This window comes from Anas acuta, chromosome 3 (assembly GCF_963932015.1).
Source record: "Anas acuta chromosome 3, bAnaAcu1.1, whole genome shotgun sequence".
NCBI lineage: Eukaryota > Metazoa > Chordata > Aves > Anseriformes > Anatidae > Anas > Anas acuta.
In genome coordinates, this window is record NC_088981.1 from 17,610,421 (window position 1) to 17,631,600 (window position 21,180).

At 40.9% G+C, this 21,180-nt stretch overlaps 1 protein-coding gene across 4 annotated transcripts in view; it reads right to left on the reverse strand.

Annotated features, from left to right (window-relative positions):
* Positions 1-20,798, reverse strand: part of XDH (xanthine dehydrogenase) — a 71,827-nt gene extending 51,029 nt beyond the window's left edge. Inside the window, exons 1-4 of one of the 4 annotated variants that reach the window (XM_068675915.1) lie at positions 20,187-20,798; positions 12,084-12,136; positions 7,946-8,225; positions 6,104-6,136 (exon numbers count right to left, since the gene is read on the reverse strand). The gene's annotated coding sequence lies outside the window, so the exon portion shown is untranslated. Of the gene's footprint in view, positions 1-6,103; positions 6,137-7,945; positions 8,226-12,083; positions 12,307-20,186 lie in introns of all 4 variants that reach the window. The other 3 variants (XM_068675914.1, XM_068675916.1, XM_068675917.1) reach the window with 3 other exon arrangements.
* Between the last annotated feature and the right edge of the window lie 382 nt (positions 20,799-21,180).

Below are 21,180 nucleotides of genomic sequence, written 5' to 3' on the forward strand. Positions count from 1 at the left end.
TACATACCATATATTCTACTTGATGAAGATTAATTTTCTTGCTTTGTCATGAGTATTCTCTGTATAAGTAAAAATAGAGAAAAACAATATATTAATTACACACTGTGAATATTAAGGCTGTCTAAGGAAGCCTGTTCTTCTCTTATAGGATCTGTTGTCCACTGTTAGAAACAGGCTCCTGAAATAAAAGGACTTTTGATCTGACATTAGGACATACAGGGACATTTGCACTTCATTAGCAAAGTCTCCCAAAAGACCTCCAAGAAATGCAACCTTCCCAGGATTTTCACTCAAGCAGTAGACTTTAAAAAAAAAAAAAAAATCCATAAAATTATCATACAAGTATGAAAGTAGTGTATTGGTTACTTTTTCAAGAGTACTTCTAGAGGTTAAAAAAATGGCAATGTTGATATGTTTTGAAGTGACAATTTAAAATTCCTTTCCGGTTACAGATACAGTTCTGAAAAAAAGATCATAGTCACAAATCAAACTAGAGAACTTCACCGATGTTTCTGAGAGGATACTAGCTCATTACTCGTGAATCACTAATTGTCCTGTGTTCAGGTTGTAATTGTATGGATACTTTATAATAGCATGTATGCATTTCATGAACTACGACCTCTTCACCTGCATTTGATGATGGGTGGAGTTTAATTATAGTTATTTTCCTAGTCTGACTTCCTCTGACAGCACTAAGAGGAGAATAAACTTAGCTAATTCTGTCTTCTGTGGAAATGTACCGGTTGTCATCAGTCTTCAGAACAATTAGCAAAGCAAGCTCTTTTGTTTCAATCCATTTGCAGTTTTTCTTTCATAACCCAGGTCTAATGTGTCAGTCAAAAGGTGTTTCAGATGGGTAACCTGGCAAGCAACTCCTCAGGCAGGTTTTTGTAATCCTGATTCCTTGCCTTCATCGACATCGTCTTCATCAGTAGTTCACACAATAGCGATCAGTTTTCTTGCTTCCAGGGTACAATGAGATAAATTTCAGATACCTGTCCTGAAAACCTAAGCAAATAGTTTTATAGTATATTAGTATATTTGCTATCTCTACAAGTCTTCTGGCTGGCACGTGTATATTGCTGCTAATCACTTTCTCATTTGAGAATGCAATATTTTGGTGGACAGTTTGTTCAAAAGACAAGAAGCCTTTCACAGCTTTTGCTAACAAAATAAGGCTGCCTGAATCAACCTAACATTTGACTGTCTTGTCTAGAAAAGATTTGTATGCTAAAAGTTTACAAGCAGTCTCCAACTGCACAAGTCGGTGTGTGCTTCTTCAAAGACCGTGGCTAAACAGAGACACAGACTCCGTGTAGTGCCCTGTGCTCTGACTGCTTTCTAGCTCCCAAATGCTTTCTACCCTTAAGATGACTGACAGTTTTCAAAACCAGACCTGTCTAGACCGGACAAGTCTAGATGACTTGTTGTCAGTCAAATATGAGAAGACGGTTGCCAAGAAAATTTCAGAAGGGCTCTGTTATCAGTATAATACAAGATGACAGATGCAGGTATATTGCAAAATACATCATTACTGAAACAGGCCAGTTGTCTGAAACTAGCCACTGTGGCCAGCTTTTACCTCCCAGGTTGTGTTGACTCGTCTTAAATCATGAATGATTCGAAGTGAAAATTTCCAAGGCCCTAAAATCAGCAACAAGATTGAAGAATTACCTTCCAAAAGAAATAGTCCATGAAAGAAATATTAACTGTTTTCAAAATGAAACTTGAACAGTCTGCAAACTGGATAATATGATGTTATGCATATAGGGTCCTGCACCTGGGACGGGGAAACCCTGGCTGCACGTACAGACTGGGCGATGAGACGCTGGAGAGCAGCCTAGAAGAGAGGGATCTGGGGGTCGTGGTAGACAACAAGTTGAATATGAGCCGGCAGTGTGCCCTGGCAGCCAGGAGGGCCAACCGTGTCCTGGGGTGCATCAAGCACGGCATCGCTAGTAGGTCGAGGGAGGTGATTGTCCCGCTCTACTCTGCGCTGGTGCGGCCTCACCTCGAGTACTGTGTGCAGTTCTGGGCACCACAGTATAAAAAGGACATGAAACTGTTGGAGAGTGTCCAGAGGAGGGCTACGAAGATGGTGAAAGGCCTGGAGGGGAAGACGTACGAGGAACGGCTGAGGGCACTGGGCCTGTTCAGCCTGGAGAAGAGGAGGCTAAGGGGAGACCTCATCGCAGTCTACAACTTCCTCGTAAGGGGGTGTCGAGAGGCAGGAGACCTTTTCTCCATTAACACCAGCGACAGGACCCGCGGGAATGGAGTTAAGCTGAGGCAGGGGAAGTTTAGGCTGGACATCAGGAAGGGGTTCTTCACAGAGAGAGTGGTTGCACACTGGAACAGGCTCCCCAGGGAAGTGGTCACTGCACCGAGCCTGACTGAATTTAAGAAGAGATTGGACTGTGCACTTAGTCACATGGTCTGAACTTGGGTAGACCTGTGCGGTGTCAAGAGTTGGACTTGATGATCCTTAAGGGTCCCTTCCAACTCAGGATATTCTATGATTCTATGATATAATTGCAAGAGCTGAAAGTTGTTGATTCAAGTCCAAGAACATAAACCATCTCCAATTTTCATTAATTTGTTTAGAAGCCAGTTAAAAAATGATTAATTATTCCCTTTATTACAGTTCTTCCTCTTTTTTGCATGTTGAAATAGAGATCTCAAATATTTCTGATCACTTATCATGACTACCATTTTACCTTCAAATGACAAATCCGAACCAATTTTCTTTTGGTTTGGAGTGGTTTTCCTTTTTAAAATGAATATTGTTTCCATCTTTTTATTTATTTTAGTATTATTTTTTTTTGTATTCTCCATTATCTTATGTCCAAAAACAAAAGATGAAGAGCTAACAGTTTTTATGGCAGGAAGGTATTTCACAAAGTTCAAGCAGGGAAAATAAGGTTATGAGTGATTTGCCAATAACAAACGAATCTTCAGAGCTGTTGCAATAAAACATCCAGCATAACTAAAGCAGACACCTATCGCTAGTGTAGATTTCTTTCAGCAGAACACTGCTGAAGTATTTTGCATACAAACTTGATTAACAGCTTTGCTAACCTAGAGGTTAAGATGGTTTTTAACCAACCACAGTTCAGAAAATACTCGAGGAAATGACAGCAAAACTAAGATAAACTATAAAGAGATATGTAAGAGACTTCTCAAAGCGACTTTCCCCAAAACAAGGGGAAGGTGTTCTAATGGTTACTGAGGTTGGGATTATCCACCCTGATAATGGACTGCTAGGTGTTTGCTGCTAGTTGTGTTACTAACAACGCAGGACAGTTCAATCACAAATCCGTCTGGTTTCTGCTGAGTAAACGTGAGGCCTCTGTGCAATCATTTCACAAAGATCCTACAGATCTTGCCAAAGCATCTAAAGTTTAAGCAGTCAGACAGCCAATATTACTCGCTTTGATTTAATAGATACAAATGGCTTTTATTCCCCATGAGAAACAAAGTTGTGTTTTTGCAATAGGTGTTTTTGCAGTGGAGAATTCCCCTAACCTTGCATATTCGTAAGTGATGGTGTGGCACAGCAGTGGGGAGTAGGTCCCACTGTTCCAAAATAAGGAAGATAGCTAAGAAAAGCAGGATGAGCAGTATGTCAAAGCAGGCTCTGCTCCACCACTTCCACCCTGTGGAAGACAAAGCAGCTACACAGATGGAGAGCAGAACCCCAGTCTAGTAGAACACCCATAAGATCAAGGAATGGAAACCAGTCTCATACATGATGACGATGATTTCACAAACGGCAGAAACTGATGGCAGACAGGCTTTCACTTGACTCCCTTCTGGAAGCTACATTTTATCCTTTAAAGGCAGGATTCATTTACCCTATTTGTCTCTTCCTATGAGACGCAGCCCTAAACAAGCTGACCTTCAAAGCCCCATTTTGATCTATGGAGTGGAGTCATGTATTGAGTAATCTCCGCTTTGCTGCGAATACATCCATTATTTGGACTAAAAGCACATTTCCAGTTTTGTTAATTGTTTATATAGCCTATACCTAGCTTTTAGAATATTTTAAGTGTATAAAAGTATCATTTGCAAAGGCAGATTCGTAGAAAACCAGTCTTTTTACACACTCCACTTTCATGTGGGTAACAAAGGGCTAGATTTAGACTTTTCTCTCATCTTCTGGAGGAAATTGTTGTGGTACAGAAAAGTTAAATGACCTGGCCAAACAGCTGGACAAACAGTGATGACACCAAGGGTGAAATTTTCAAATGCTTTCTCACTGGACTCAGTGGGAGAGAAGTTAAATAAACACTGAATGATATCTGAAAAATTCCGCTTAGTGGGAAACCACCGCTGGTTTCACTGAGTTCAGAATCTGAATGCAAATTGTCTGCAACATTAAATGAAATTTAACATGTATATAGCTTGTTTACACTTAATGGCGTTGATATCCCAGCAAAAAGGATGTAATATAAGAGCAATAAAAAGTAAGTAAATAAAAAGTAAGTAAAGTAAATAAAATAAATGCTTGAATGTTTTCCCACACTGACTTGGAAGGCATGGAAATTACATAAATATGAAAAGACAATGTAATAGTAATAATTTTCCTGGAAATGTTTTGTTTTCTTGACTAAGAAACAGCTATAGAGTAGTTTATTCCACAGTACATAATCTGGTGAGTAGGGAGAGTTTACCAAGAGCAGAATGTTCAAAGACTATTCTGTTGTAACAATTCAGTGATGTGTTAATGAATTACTGAATGACTAGTGCTGAATCGCTGTATTCACTACTACAGATAATGTTGCAATCTGCTAAGACAAACTGAATTGTTTAATTTATATTTACATATCTTACCTGTATTTCATGGTGATGCTATTATGCTAAAACAACTAAAAAACATATTACATATTACATATAAAATTGATTCCTTTCCAGTTTGGAGGCATGGAGTGTACCATTATTAATGCTGCCTTTGAATTTATAGGACCTGTTCCTAAATTTCAACATGCAGCATAAACAATGTTTGTGTCAGCATTGCCTGTGAGAAAAAACATTATTGCCCTTGATCTCTTAACCACACTGATGTCAGAAGACGTTTCAATGCAGGAAGATGACATGCTGCTCAGGATAAACTAACGGGGGAAAAAAAGATTCCATGTTCAGGGTCTGCTAATCAGTGAATGCCTGACGCAGCAGCAACTTCACAGAAAACACGTCCCTATTGGGTGAGGAAAGGGAGCGGGTCCTGAACTCAGTTTGCTGGGGAGATCAGCAGCAGTACTGGTAGGGTCAAGGGCCCAGCAGCCAGTGCCTGGGCCCCATGCCCAGTGAGGGGCAGGCAGGGATGGTCAGCGAGGCACCCAGTCGGGCTGTCTTCTCACCTGCCCTGCTCTGTCCAGCCTACAACCAAGAGAGAGACTGCCAGCCATGAAATATCATCGACTGCCCACTGATGGCAGCTCTACCACCCAAAGCCTTGGTTGAGACAAGTTGAAATGCAGCAAATCCTCTCGTAAGTATAAATTATCAAAGATGAAGGAACTGGAAAAAAAACATTCTACTGTTTATGTAAATAGTAATGTAAAGCGAGTATATACACTATATTGAGCATAATGTGACCTCGCCCTCATTTCAGTCCAAGGCACTCAATCTAGTGACTAAGCATTAAAATTGTTGAGATGGTCTCTTCACTCTGTTAGTGCTTGCTATTTCAAGACAGTCCACAACAGGCTTGTGGACAGTGCTAGGCATCTAAAGCTAGGGAAAAGAAAGAGCTTGACAAGGGCAACACAAACATTTAAACAATGAAAAATTCATAATCATGAGAAAAATTATTTCAGGGGGCAAATGGGAAGGTGATTTTGTTCCTTTAGGAAAAAAAAAAAATCTCTAAATAATTCCACCTCTGTCACTTAAACTCTTCTAGCCCCTGCCCTGACTGACCAGTCGGGGCAGGATGGCTTCCTGTCGTACTCAACTTCTGCGTTACACAGGACTCTTAAACTGCTGCCCTGACAAGCTATAAATAATTAACTTAATCCACACTGTGCAAGGAACAGGGCAACAGATTACAAAATCCATTTATGCAATTGACAAGTGTTACATTGGGACATTCAGAACATACCTCAGCTGCCTTTGTCCTTTCTGTTTCCAGTTCCTAAAATGATGATGAAAAGCACTGAGAAAAATAAATGTCTCATAAGCAAGATTTTAATCAAATATGGACAGCCTACAGAGGACTAATAGAAAAAAAATATACAAGTCACTTATTGACAGTCTGTCATTATAGACTTACTAATGCTTAACTAAAAAAAAAACAGTTCTTTGCTCTATTTATTCCACTGAGAAAAGCGAAAGCAATCTGAAACATGGTAACAAACAGGGTAAATAATCCACATAACTTGTTTTCTCTTTTGCCCTTTCAATTTGTGATCTGAAAAGTAGCAGTTACATTATATGCTTTTTAATTTAAAGTCTTCAGAAATCTTTGCAGCACTTCATATATTCACTTGATGTATTGATATGTAAAATCTCTGCAATCATTTACCACAATGCAAAAAGCTTCCATGCTACTGTAACTGACTAATCACAATTTTGAGTACTATTAAATCATTTGAACATCATTATCCAAATGACAATATTAATTTCCTCGACTGCAAAAGAACCTCTTGTCAGATTGTTTGGTGAGACCTTGTAAACCTCCTCACTTGCTCCAAGTTGAAAAATCCAATCAAATTTTTGTCATTCCCTTTCCATATACAGGATGTATCAAAATCATTAAATATTAAAGACCATTAAACTGCTGATCAGTTTAACATTGCATCTCACACGTTATTTTAAATAACCATCTTTGATTGTGAGGATCATGAATGAAGAGCTGACAACTGGTTAGTAGTTATAGCAAGACAGCAGAACACTCTTTCCTCAAGTGAAAGAAGAAATTACTCCAGATGACACCATGTTTAATAGGATAAATATCACATTTCAAATAAGCTAGGCAGGCAACACTTATCACAGATGGTCTCTGAGAAGGTGCAACAAATGATTTACACTGTAAACAAGTCTAGAGCTTTCTTCTACTAAGTCAGAAGACAATTATTTAATGACCCATTTTGTATTTCAAGAGTTCTGCAGCCAGTCACACAGCCCAGCATTCAGCCTGGGCTGAATAATGCCCCAGGAGGGAATGTGACCTTACAGGGCTTTCTGTCTGGCAGCCTTGCACTCAGGTGTGTTGATACACCCGACCTGCAAAACATATATCCGCAGTAAGTTCAGCAGAGGTCAGTGTTTGCACAGTCAGACATCTCACCTATGGTTATGGTTAGTCACCTGGAGATTTCTATCTGGCTCCATAGTTTCTTTTACGAGAAAGGAAAGGCTGGAGCAGATGGCTCCTAAGGCTTCCTTTGTGTATCTTTTCTTCAGCTTTACGTTTTACACTGCTACCTAACTATCTTAAGAGTGTAAGTCTTACTCCTCTCAGCAATCTTCTGGTTTCTCTCTCTTTGAGTAATCTAGGTTTTTCAAAGAACCACTCATTGTCCAGAGAAGAGATACAAATATATGGAGAGTACTTGCCTCAAAGACATTTCTTGAATAGATCCCATTGCTGTTTCATAAGAACCATGCTAAAAGAACAATGTATTCTATTTGGCTTTCTCTTATCTAGCACTCATTCAGGCATCTTTTGCTGCTGCAAAAGTTAGTGTTCACACTAAATCAAAAGAAGTTTCCCTTTCTGTTTAAGGCAAGTTAACAGACCCCAACACCTGTCCAGCTAGGCTTAAAAGCACATTGTGAGGAGGCATTCAGGTCTGTTGTGCATAGAAAAATCATAAATAGTATACTTAAAAAAAAATGTAAATAAAATAAACAGTACTGGCTTCTGAAGCAGCTCATTTAAAGTACTTCGAAATGAGAGAGCTTTATGTGATTTATGGGATATATACATTTAATATCTTACCTAGACTTCTGATTCTGCTTTTTTCCCCTCCCTCCTGTTTATAGGACAGTGAGTTTTCATCATGGAATGGCTCATAACTATATTCACTAAATATAACTTATTTTATTGTCAGCTTCTCAAACAAAGTGCTCCTAATACATCCAGTATTTTGAAAGGCTCTGTGTTTTCCCCTCCCAAGCAATTACAGTCAGTCCCAGTAAATTATGAGAAATATCTCAATGATTTTCTTGACAGTATCTTCTGTGAAGCTAATTTATTCACAATTGCAGTGGCAGATGTCCTGTGAAGAGAAGCACACTAAAAGTAAATCATAATCTCATATTCCCTATTACCCAATGCTTAATTCCTCCTGTTTCCTCACTGGTGAGTACTACAGATTCACAAACTACTCGACTCTCTTCTATACCATAAATGTACAATTTTATTTGACCAAACTTTAATTTCTCCTCTTCCCCTTATTTTTTCCCCCTTCTTCTCTCATGATATCTGTCCTGATAATAAAAAGATCATCCACATATTTGTAACAGTAAAAGCCCTTCCAGAGGTCAGAATTGCTCTAAAACTTGCCCAAATAAATTTGGTGATTCTGGGAAACCCTGAGGTAAAACTGTCCATCTATATTGTTGTTCCTATCCTTTTTCAAGGTCTTAACTCTCAAAGGCAAATATGTTTCTGCTCACAGAGTCCACTGGACAGGCCCAAAAGACATCTTTTCAATCTGTCACAGTGAACCACTTATGCTCATGTGGGATCTTGCTCATCATGGATTTGGATCCACAGGGTGGCGCTTCCACACTACCCCATTAATTTTTCATAGCTTCTGTACCAGTCGGTAAGAACCAGCAGCCTTCCTTACACCAAAAGGGCAGGAGTGTTAAAGGGAGACTTGCATGGCTCCAATAATCTATCTTAAATCAGTGATAAAAGGACTGATTAAAGACTAATTTGTCCCTCAGTTAAGATAGGGTATTGCTTAAGCTTTATTGCCTCATGTCCCTCCTGCAAATCTATCCTCAGGGGAGCAATATTAATTCCTCCTCTATTTCCTTCCTTGACCCACACTATGGGGTCTATTTCTTTTTTGTCATCTTCTGTCAATAACTTCATTGAAACTGTTATTCCAGTCTGACAATTTATTATTTGAATACCCAATTTCAGCATCAAATCCCTTCCCAACAAATTAGTCCCTGCCTCGAGTGCATACAAGAATTGCCCAGTGATTGTTTTATCCTCTAGTCTCAGTTTAGCGTCTCCAAAAAGGTGGCAGTGTTATCCCAGTCCCTTCTGTCCCAGTTACCTTTAGGGTTTCATTAGTTAATTTAAGCCCTGATACTTTATGGGCCACCGATGATCTAGTTGCCCATTATCTTCTTCACCACTTTCTCAATTTCCCATCCTCTGGCGAAGTTACTGGTCTCCTTCTATAGTTGTTGTGAAGAGGCTGAGAACACAACTGTAAGGATAAAGAACCCACAGTAAATCCTTCTGGTGGTACAACCAGACCCAGTCAGAAAATTTCTTGAATCATTTATCACCACTGACTTCCCTGAGGTTGAGGTCAGTAAACCTCCATAGAGTGGGAATATATGATAAATAATTATCCCCACAGATGGGGAATCCCCATCCTCAGAGATAAGTATTCCCATTTTTACAGCATCTGGGCTAGGGGACTTTCTTGGTTTACTTTTTTTTTCTTAATTGACAAAACCATCCACTATTTCTACTACTTTAAAATACATCTTCTAATTAATTTTTTGAAATTTGTATTACAGCTTTTCAGCCAAAACTGGTATCATGGAATTTCATTTATTCCAGTGTCATAAGAAAAATGAAGAGTTCTCCATTGTTTATCAAAAAACAGACTCTGAGCTTTGCAATGTTGCAGAGCTAAATTAAGCAAATTCCCATGACTTTATCTCCAACTCTCAGACTCCCATCTGTGGTGGAACACAGATGAAAGACAACTTTTCTTATGTTCACTGTTTTACATACACAGAAATTCCATGAGTCCACTAGCTGATCTAGCAACAGGCAGAAGGAAAGAGCCCTGAGAGCAGCGAGAGCTCATCATTCCACTGTCCTGCAAACCTTTCAGTTGACTATATTTTCCAGATATTACCCACAATCATCTAGCACTTCTGTTGCAGTCCTATATTCCCATTTATCAGTAAATCATTTGGTCCAGTGTTGTTATTGCAGAATATCATCTGCTGACATACATAAATTCAGGGAAAAGGGAGTCAGTCCCCAGCCCTGATGTCTCATAATTCTTCCTAGACAGTGAGAACTGCCTTGAAATAAGCAGGGCAGTCCAGCAGGAATTGTCCTGCAAAGAAATTCTACTCCAGAGCTTAACACTTGGAACACTCCCATCACAAAGAGTGTTACTTCCATAAATGTTCCCATCTCCTTTGAAGGTTTGACTTTGGACCTTATTAAAAGACCACTTGTAGAAATTGCAAAACCTTGGTAGCCTTCACAAAAGGCTGTGGAACTGGGCAGTTACACACAGTACTCCAGGCATTAGCAATTGTGCAACCTTTGTAAACCCTTGTTTGTAATTTTAACCTCCAAATTTGTTTGCCTAATAGTTGGAAAGTGATGCTGATGAAATATCTCTTTGCAGCATGATAGGCCATAGCTGAATTGCCCTTGGTTCACAGCCAAATCAGAGAAAAAAAAGGAAATTAAAGCCCTTGCAGAAACAGTATCTTGTGGTTAAGCTGCATTGATTTGAATATATACCTCCTAGTTGATATTTTGCATATTCCTATATTCCTATAAGGTAGCCAGAGCCCTTCCTAAGTGCTACACTGGCTCTTCTGCAGTTAAATCTTACTTTTTTTCTCTCCAGTCTTCAGAAATTCCACCTCAAGGTTTGTTCCTTTTCAACAGATGATGTACACAACCTAATAGTCATCACTATGGACTCTGCAGGTCTGGTTAACATCAATGATTTATTTCTGTTTAGGCCTCAGAAATATGTGCTGCTACCTGGAAGATGCATACTGGTTCTTCCTTGTCCTGCTAGATTAAAACCTTTGGTTAACAAAGATGGACTTCTCACACATGTTTACTTTAGTGCTAACTATGGCATGATGAAGATGAGATCTGAATGTTAAAGTTTAAGCTCGAAGATTAAAAGTTGATCTCAAACATTTTACATAAAATTTTAAGCCACAGAATTGTACTAACAAAATCTTTGGTCATAGACATCAGGCTCAAAATCCCTTTTCCTTATAGTTGTAATAACTTACACACCCTGAAGGACTCTAATCCTGTTCAAGGTATAATAAATAAAGCCCTACTGACTTTATCACTGAGATTGTGTGCCTGCAAGTGCAGTTTACGCATACTTGATTCCCTGGTTTATTTAATATAAACAACTACAGTCAGAACGATTTTACAGGTAACAGTGCTGTGTTGAAATAACAGACCCGGGACTACCCTATAAATCTATGTTTACAAACAGGTGCAGAGTCAACTGTAATCTGAAACGATTTAAGATAGTTTTGAGTTTATTTCCTTCCTCCATTAATGAAGAGTCATGACAATGTCAACAAATCACATCCATGAAAAACTTTTGTTACAATAACTGTTGTGGACAGGTAACAGGATTGCTGCAGCAGGTGAATCAAAGGAGAAGAGCTAGTGTGCCATACTGGCCAGAGTTACTCTTTCTCAGCATCTTGTTGTGGCTCATCTACAAACATCTCCACCACTGCTCTCCCAAACTGTTCAGGAGCCCTACTTCAAAGCCAGTGAACAGAAGGACCTCTCAGCCTATCTTAGCTTTCTTAGCTTGCATTTGGATTGAAAGAAATATTTCTACTGAGGTTTTTATAGAGATTCAGCTGCTGGTCATAGAGCATGCTCTCAAAAATATTACTTTTAACGTTTTTGTTTGTTTGTTTGTTGTTGTTGTTTTTTTTGGGGGGCGGGGGGGTACTTTTACTAGAGGAAATTTAGAGGAGCATTTTCTACAAAGAAAGTCAAAGTTTGCCTTGGATTCAAATTTGCAAAGGAAAATCTTCCATCTTCCACAACTATAAATCACTTCCTACAAGAACAGCTAGCAACCAAACCTGATTTTGCCAGTAAAACAACATGTATAGCAGAGTTGGGTTAGATCACTTACCCCTGGTCAAGCTGATGTTGCAGAGGACAGCGTACAGCTAGGCTCAGTGTTTCCTTTGCTCAACAGTTAGTGGGACCATAAAAAAAAAAACAACACTTTATCTTAGATATCAATAAGCACAGTGAATGTTCTCTGAAGTCCCACAAGATGGCAGGAGAGGCAAAGAAATTTAGAGTTGGAAAAGCTTACAGTCTTTCATAGTTCTCAGTGAAGCTATTTGTACCTGAAGAATTAAATGGAAGATTATTTTAAAACAAGATGAGAGCAACCTTGAAAGGTGTATCAGGAAGTCCTCATGGATCTCCTGGAAACACTGGTATGGTAATTTGGTGACAAGGCAGCACTAAGAGATTTAAGTAGGTAATCATTCATTTGGGGACAATCTCCAGAATTGGTTTCTGGTAGAAAAAAAAAAAAAAAAACACAAACAATAAGGGGACAGAGGAAACTTCAACAATTGATTACAAATAGTGTTTAATTTTAAATATCACAGCATGCAGGAATTTTGTCTGCAATTTTTGTCCAGTTTCCTGAAATAAAAAGTATATTCAGCCAACTAAATTGTTCACTAGAACAAAAATCTTAGGTAGACACAGACACAACAAAAGAAAACAGAATTCCCATTGCAAAAAATGAGCCCTCTCTGACAAGCAGCGTGAGCTCTTGAACAGGTTAGGTAAATGACAAGATTTCTTCTTGAAATCTTCTGATACAGCTCCCAGCATAACCATTGAGTTTCTTGAATGAGACAAGAACGTTCCTCTCTATTTTGGAAAACCAAAGAGTTAAAAACACCGCAGAAACAAGGCGGCTGTTATTTCAGCAATAACATTAGGTGACTGTTATCGACACGATTGGCCTGATTTCCTCACAAAGCAAATAAGAACGCCATCTAAAAGGATAGAAAAACCTGAATCTACATTTCTTTCATCTTCTCTTCCAGTAAGTGACTTCTGCTATTCTTGCAAAGTCACATTTTTTAATTTAAAATCAAAAAATGTAGCTAACAGCTAATATAACTACATTGGATTTCAAGCAGGGGGGCAAAACTACTGCACTGTTCTTTCACAGCACTGGCTTTAGGAACCTTTTTGCCCAAACCAACCTCAATGACAGAGAGATCATCCTTAAGAGAATACTAAAGACAAAGTAAATGAGTTTTTCCCAATCCTGCTTATAAGCAAAACTGTGGAGTGCCCTGAGACTAGAAAAAACCCTCCAAGAAGGAGTTCACTGTTACGGTATAAGAGTGGGAGGCACAGGAGAAGAAGGGCTTTATCTTGTCTATTTACATTCTGCTACTCCATTCTAGAGATAAGTTTTAGTAATACAAATAAAACATTTTCCTTGCTCTGGAGGCAGCAAAAAGACAAAAGACTTCTCTGCCCACTGTGATTCTTAACTAGAGATGGCAGAATTTGCACACAGCTTCAAAAGAGCTGCACGTCCCAGTCTTTTTCAAGACATTTTATCCATTTCATCCACAATTCAATATTGATGAAGGTCATACTAATTGTTCTTCTTTTTTTTTTTCTCCTGTTCATATATGTATGAGTCATCACCAAATAGAAGGTTATTTGCAAGAACATTCCCAAACAGCACAATTCTCTGGAAAAATATTTTGGGCCCCAAAAGACAGCGAGGAGACACAAACAACAAACCAACACTTTATAGAGGTGCAACACTCGTGCCAAGTAACCACTTGTGAACATGGAAAGTAGTAAGAGAGAAAAATTATAAAACACCCCTTTGCCAGTAAGTCCTTAGCAGTCTGATCTAACTAGCAACTCAGGCCTACAGGAAAGCAACTACTTCATGGAGAGCAACTATCACCATGCTACACATTCAGGCATCGAATGAGCTTCAAATCACTGACAGACCTGGAAAGACTGGTAGCTTGGAGACATGAATAAAGTTGCTAACTATTTGTAATAAAAAGCATTAAGATCTGCTGACCCTTAGACCGAGTTACACGGATCAAACAGAACAAATGCATACACATACTTCTGCCTCATGCAAAATTAGAGGATACCCGCCACAGGAATCACCAGCAGGGGAAAACCAAGACGCCCCTATAGCTGGGTTTACTCCCTACCACTGCAATACTGCACCAGACAAACCCCACGAGGGAGGTTATGCCATCATGCAAAAAACAAAACAAAACAAACAACCAGGGGTGACGAGGAATTCATCCGGATGGTCTACATTCAGCTCTCAGCATGTCCCAGCCATGCCCAAGTAAGCAGATAAATCAGAGAGAATTCAGCTTTCCATGCTGATGAGTCTAAATTGTGAGTTTGTCTGCACTGCTGGCAATGATGTGGGAAAACACTACTAGGAGTGCTCGAAACACGAGGACACAGAGCTGTCCCCCTCTAACTCTAGCAAGGATGGAGGGCTAGGATGAAGCTGGGAGCACAGGATCCTGTATTTCTATAAGCCTATTTCTCCTTGTACGATCACCTCTGCCTTTGGAGATTTTCTCCCAACTTTTAAAACCAGGCATCTCTTCCACCATCCTTGTTTACTTCTCACTCAGTTGATCACTGTGCAAACACAGTTTCACTTTGCCTCGCTCCTACCCTGATACTATTTGCAGTTGGCTGTCATAGAAGGTGACTTGGAACAAGAGAAGACACACACATTTGCTAAAATAGCCTGATTCAGTTAGTAAAAATAGCTATTTACTTGTGTAAAGGACAGACTGGCCTGAGGCAAACACAAAGTTGAACCAAACAGTTATTTACATTTGTATTAACCTGCAAAAATGCAACACAAGGCCCACTTGTGAAAGCAGCAATTTCTCCATTGATCTTAAGGGCATGTTCAAAAGTGAGCATCACTTCAAAGAACCGAAGGAAAGGTCCTGTTATGCGTCAAGACCAGATTAAAATACAGATACATCAAGGATTTAAACTACTCAAACTTTACTCAGGTTTCTAGTCATAATGCTTTCAACTGATTGTGTTTTCTTCCAGTTTTCGTTTTTAACTGTAATGTGACTGACCCCATGAAGGAACTCTTCCAGCAGCACGTTATTCCTTGGGCACTGTAAGGACCTCTCATCTTCCTTCCTGCCCTCGATAAGATCTCACAATTGAAGTTGGGTGGCTGACCTGGGAAAATTCTGCCTCACACGGTAATACATGAAATTTCAAAAATGACACAAGAGCTAAGCACACCAGCCTTCATTAAAAACAAAAGCAACCAACAAAACCCACAAAGAACACAGAACTCTTGGAACAGGTTTTGTTGTTCTAAAAAGAGTTAAAATGCACAGAGCTGTGGGAGCAAAGCTTTTTCCTCATCTCAGCTCACTCAGCTGGCACACGATCCCTTTCCCTCTCTCCCAGTACCTTGGGTCCATACAACTCCAAACCAAAAGTCAACCCACCTGTCTCGGGCTCAGTGGTGAAGCCCAGTCAATTACAGCTGCAAGGCAGAATATTTCCTGGCAAAACTTGCCTCTGGGAAACTTCCTCACAGGAACAAAATGTACAGACCGATCGGGTACATTCACCCACGGCACAGCTGCGGTACCCTTATTACATACATCAGTATATTTAAGCTGCGTAAGAAACCTGTACCTACATAAGAAAGAAAGTGCTTAAATAATTGCAATTTTAATTAAGCACCAGCAAATGAACTAAGAGACGAAACATTAACGGCAAAGAAATCGTGAAGATGGAGCTGTCCTGGCCACCAAAGAGCACGAGAAGATCCTTCTGCTACTCAAAGGCCTGAAAGCCAGATCCTGTAATCCAGATATTGATTACAGATACCTACATATCCCACTTGGCCATGCTGAGCTTGCGATTGCATGTACAAGGCGAGCGGCTACCACTGGGCATAAACACATAAAACAGTTGGGTTAAATTGGGAGATCTCAGTGGGGGATGCTTCTTTGAACAAAAGAATGAACTTTGAACAAAAACGTTGCCTATTTCGTCTTTGTAGCAGCTTTTTTTCCACTGGATAAAGGAATATCCACAATGGTCCAGAGCTCCAGAGTAAAACTCTCAGAATGTATCTGTTTGTCTGGGACCATACAAGAGAATGCTGTCCAAAATCCAAGCAACAGCAATACGTGATAAAGCGTTTCCAACTACAGAGTATCTCCAGTTATTTGAGTCAAAACAAAGAGAAAAAAAACTTCAGCCCTTTACTACTGCACTCCTGTCTGCAGACTGCTTCGAGCACTGTCAGAGCTGGAGACTGTTCCTACAAACCTTCTTTAGTTTAGCTCTATATTAGCCACAAACAAAACACGAACCAACAAGATGCGCCACCTCTCTTTCCCCCCTTCTTTCCACAAGCAGGTCAGATGAGTCTGCCAGCTCACGAGTCTTTAATCTCTAGCTTGGGAGCTCTCTGGAGCCTGCAAGAGGTCATGTGTAACTGGAAAAAAACTTACATATTTCTACCTTAAATGTTCTGCACAGAAGTCCCTAATTTCCATGGAATACATTTCGAGTCAAGAAGGCAGAAAGCTGTTACTGAGGCACTCGAATGCTGCTTGTATTACCGCGATAACTGGAACTTGTTCAAAACCTGTAATTGGACAGATCTGATTTACTGTCCTCCATACCTATGTAATTAAAGCCCCTGGTAAAAGACTGGCTTTGCAAAATATTACATGTTTCCACCATGCTCATTCAATACTTTAACCTCCTAAGAGTTTGTTAACACAATTTCAATGGCCAGAAGCGATATGGTGCAGACGAATGAAAGAAGTATAAGAGCAATGCCAGCAGTCCAGTCTGGGACCGTACCAGCAGTACCACCAAAAAATTTCAGTTCTCATAGAGATGAAACAAGAGCAGTGAAATCCATACACCAGAGGAGGAGAAAACACAAAGAAATAATCATGCTAAAGGACTGCTGACATTCTACCTGCAAGAAAATGTATGCAACCACATCACTGATCTCCCACTACTCACAGTGGCCTCCACCTTCCCTACTCCATCTCTTCACGTATGGTGAAGGGTTCTCTCAACTTCTCCACTGATGGAAAACTGACCAATATTGTTCTTGATTCTTTTTAAAATCTTTCCAAATCAGTGCCATTGCAAAGTGAGTTTGGGAGTTTTCTCAGAACAAAAACATTTCTGCAGCTCCTTTCCATCACTATGTTCTTCTTTCAGGATGAGTTCAGCAGCCTGCATTTACCCCCTCACACACCTGAGTAACAGGGGCAAACCCCACACACAGGAAAGGAAAAGCAAAACGCCTGGAACACAGAATAGCTTCTTGCAGTAAGCTCCAGTCACTAAAATTAGCCAGTCCCATTTCCAAATCACAAACGCAACTGTCAATAGAGATAAAAATGAGAACTACCATCAAAACATGTACAAGCCAGGTCTAGGGGTTTGGTTCCTTTCACAATGTCTCAAGACATAGTCTCCCTGACTAACTCTCAGAGCTCAAAGGCATGGGCTATCTTTGCAGGCATCTTCACATCTAACATGCACAGAATCACAGAACAGCACTGGGAGGAACCTTAAAGATCAGCTAATTCCAACCCCCTGCCATGGGCAGGGACTCCGAAAGAAAATCCTACACATGATAAACAATATCTAATCAGCAGTATGTCACAGAACAAATCAGGAATAAAGACAGTTAAAGTAAATATGACTTTACATCAAAAAAGGATTTCTAAAATCAATGCGGACTATAAACCACAAAGGAATCAACCTGATAATTCAAAGTCATTTCAAGCATTTCAAGAAGACTGGAAACCTCCAATAAGTCAAGCGCAGTCACGTGGCAGAAACTTCACTTTCACCACTTGCTGAGTTAAACTTGCAACAGCAACCCAAAACAAAATACCTAAAACCAGGGCAGATACCCACCTGTTTTACCCTGCTTATTCTTTTTAATACATTATAGGACTACTTCTAGAACTAGTCATAAAACAGTCTTTAAAAGATCCAAGGCCTACAGCACAAAACGTCTTGGTTCCCCTCAATCCAGCAGCAGTCAGGTGGCTATTGCACTAACACCACATCAGCTCTTCTGTGCTAGGGGAGCTCCTAACCCCCTGCACCCAAAAATTCACCTTGTGCTATGAACATCCAGTCTCACAAGAAAGGAGTCATGTAATAACTACGACCCAGAACAGCTGAAACAAAAACATACATCCACTAACAAAAAGAATAAATCCAAAAGCTCCGCAAAACCAAAACAGCCCTACCTCTACACTGCACCAGTGACAAGTACCAATACACCATCTGTCACTGCATTCAACAGTTTATGGTCCCCAAAGAGCTACGTATGAGACATAAAAAAAAAAAGAAGAATAAAATCACTCTTTTAAAAAAGCAGTTTAAGCTTAAGAAGATTAACAGTTCTTAGGGGTAAATTCGTATTCTGTCATCTATAAAACCACAAACATCCAAGTTCCTATCATTTCAAGATCAATTCCAATACATTCAAAGACATCTCCTCACAGCAATAACACAGATGTTTGAATGTTTGGCATAAACTCGTATCAGTCCAAAACGGCGAGTGACACCCACCAGAATATTCCAAGTTTTATTTCACCAATAAGAGAAATAAACTAATACAGCACATTCAAAACTAAGAGTTTTCAGAACTCTCTGGGGTAAAACTGGCATTATTTTCCCTACTGCTCAAGTAGGGAAGTTGGAAAAAATAAACAATACGAATATAATACAAATACGAATATAATATAAATAATACAAATACGAACTGAAAGCACTGAGACTGATGGAGGTGAGGACAGAAACTACAACTTCTGGCTGCCAGCCTTCCACTTCCACCGCTGCTCGGTGTGATTCTGACTTGAAAACCACATCTCGCCTCTTTGTCATCAACCACTTCCACCGGTTCCCCTTTGGGGAAAAGAGATGCATGGTGAGGTTACGATTACAGCAGAGAACAGGCTAGTCAGATGGCTAAATCCTCTACAGGCTACACTCTCACATCAAATAATCCTGTTAGCCAATGTATTTTCCAAGCCTTTCATACCTTCTGTATAACACAACACTTTGTGTATGGAGATTCTGCAGAAGTACCTTTATTACTACTTCTTCCTTAGCTAAAATGTATTAATTACAGACCATTCCCCTAAATAAGAAGAAAACAAAAAGCAATGCACTATGAACAGCAAAGAAACGTAATTACAGAGTCAGATGTCCTTTAGATGTCACTGTGACTCCATTAAGGAGCAGGCACACAACACACACACGCCTCGTGTTGTCAGATCAGTTATCAAAACAACGTCTTTCCTCCGTGACTTCATTACACACGACTCAAACAGCTCATTCATCAAATGCCTGCTATGTTGGGAAAATGGGCTTTTTAAGAAAATGTTGCCTTCCAGATGCATTTATTACAAACCAGACGCGAGAAATAGTTCTGAAAGGAAACGCAGAAGTACAGCAAGACTTGAAGTTTGAAGGTCACATCCAGTAAGGGTTAGCATCAAGGCTCTTATGGCAGACTGCTACTTCTCTTTGCCAGCTATATGTAGAAGGAGGAAAAAGAACCAAAAGGAAAAAATAAAGCCAGCCAGTTCTGTGACAACTTCAGAAGAACTGGACTGCCGTCATTCAACCGTTCTCATTGAAAACTTATAAATACCATGATGTTGCACTAAAACTAAGGAAGAGAATGGAATGGAGGATGGGGAGGACACCATTTCATTCTGATTTTCAACTTCACCTCCTTAAATCAGCAATGATGCTACGTTAAAGAAAACTAAGTATTTATCCCCATTGTCACTCCAGACAACAAACCGAGGATTGCCTACTGAGCTGTTGGTCTCCAAATATCACAGAATTGGTCCCTCATCCTTCTCTATTCCCACCACCTTCAGGATACAAACCTCAACACCTGGGTAGATACACTTCATGGACCAGGATGTGAACCACGTTAAAATCATGAGGTTTATTTTACACACATATCTCAAACACAAATAACCAATAGGGACCTCTTGTCAGCACCACTGCCATCACGTTTACATACACTTCAGCTGACAACATTTCACAGGAACTCAATCCCCTCTCACCCATCAGTGCCAAAGACAAAGCAGACACCAACACGGGCACACGCACCCAAAACAAACCTATTCCAACTTACCCCATTCCAGATACTCGAGGATGTTCTTCTCTCTTCTCAGCGGGGAGTTATTGCACTCATCGTACAGGCAGATGAGGATATCCAGCAAGGTCTCCACGCTGAAGCACTGCCCATTGCTTTGGGTTGGCCCATCCAGAATGAACTGCTCCAGCTGCTTCAGGCGCACTTCTCCAGACATGGCTGTTTCGCTTTGCATGGGGGGGGGTCTGTTTTAAGCATTACTTCGTTCAAAAATTACTTCGTGCCGTCGCGGGGAGCTTTGCCTTTCCTCCTCCTGCTCCTGATGCTTACCGGTTGTCCTCCCGAGGCTTGTCAGCGCTTCAGGGAAGGCGAAGGTTCAATCGCCAAGCGGTCCTGCGATGCTGCGCCAAGGGGCGGCGGGCACCATCCCTTCCTTCATCCCTCATCGCCGTCCCCCTCAGCCCGGCGCCCTCCCCTCAGCCCGGCCCGGCCTCGCTCACACGCAGCAGCCGCCGCCGAGCTCGCGGCAGCCCAACATGGCGGCGCGGCTGGGGAGGGGGGAGCCGCCGCCGAGCGCCGCCGCAGCGCGGGGAGCCGAGCCCGGGAGCCGCCGCTACTGCTGGGATTGAGGGGAGGAGGCTGCCGGGGGCGGGGGGGCTGCAGCAGGGAATGCAGGGAGACGGGCGGGACCGGGACCGGCCCCGGGGAGGGGAGGCTCAGGGCAGCGCGGCCCCGCCTCGGACCCGGCCCCGGCTCCGGCTCCACACGGGGCTCGCCCCTCGCCTCGGGACGGCGGGGCGCGGGTAGGCGCTGAGGCGGGTGCCCTCAGCTCGGTGACAGGCACGAGACCCTCCGCGTTTGGTGTTTTTTGTTTGTTTTCGCTCTAACAAGCACCCTTATATATATTTTTCACTTTTCTTCACTGAGGTATATAATACGCAAGCACTCTGAAGTACCCATCTAGATGAAGATGAATCATGGCATTAGGAGTAAACGCAAGTCCCACGCAGTTTGCTTAGATTTGTAGAAAAGT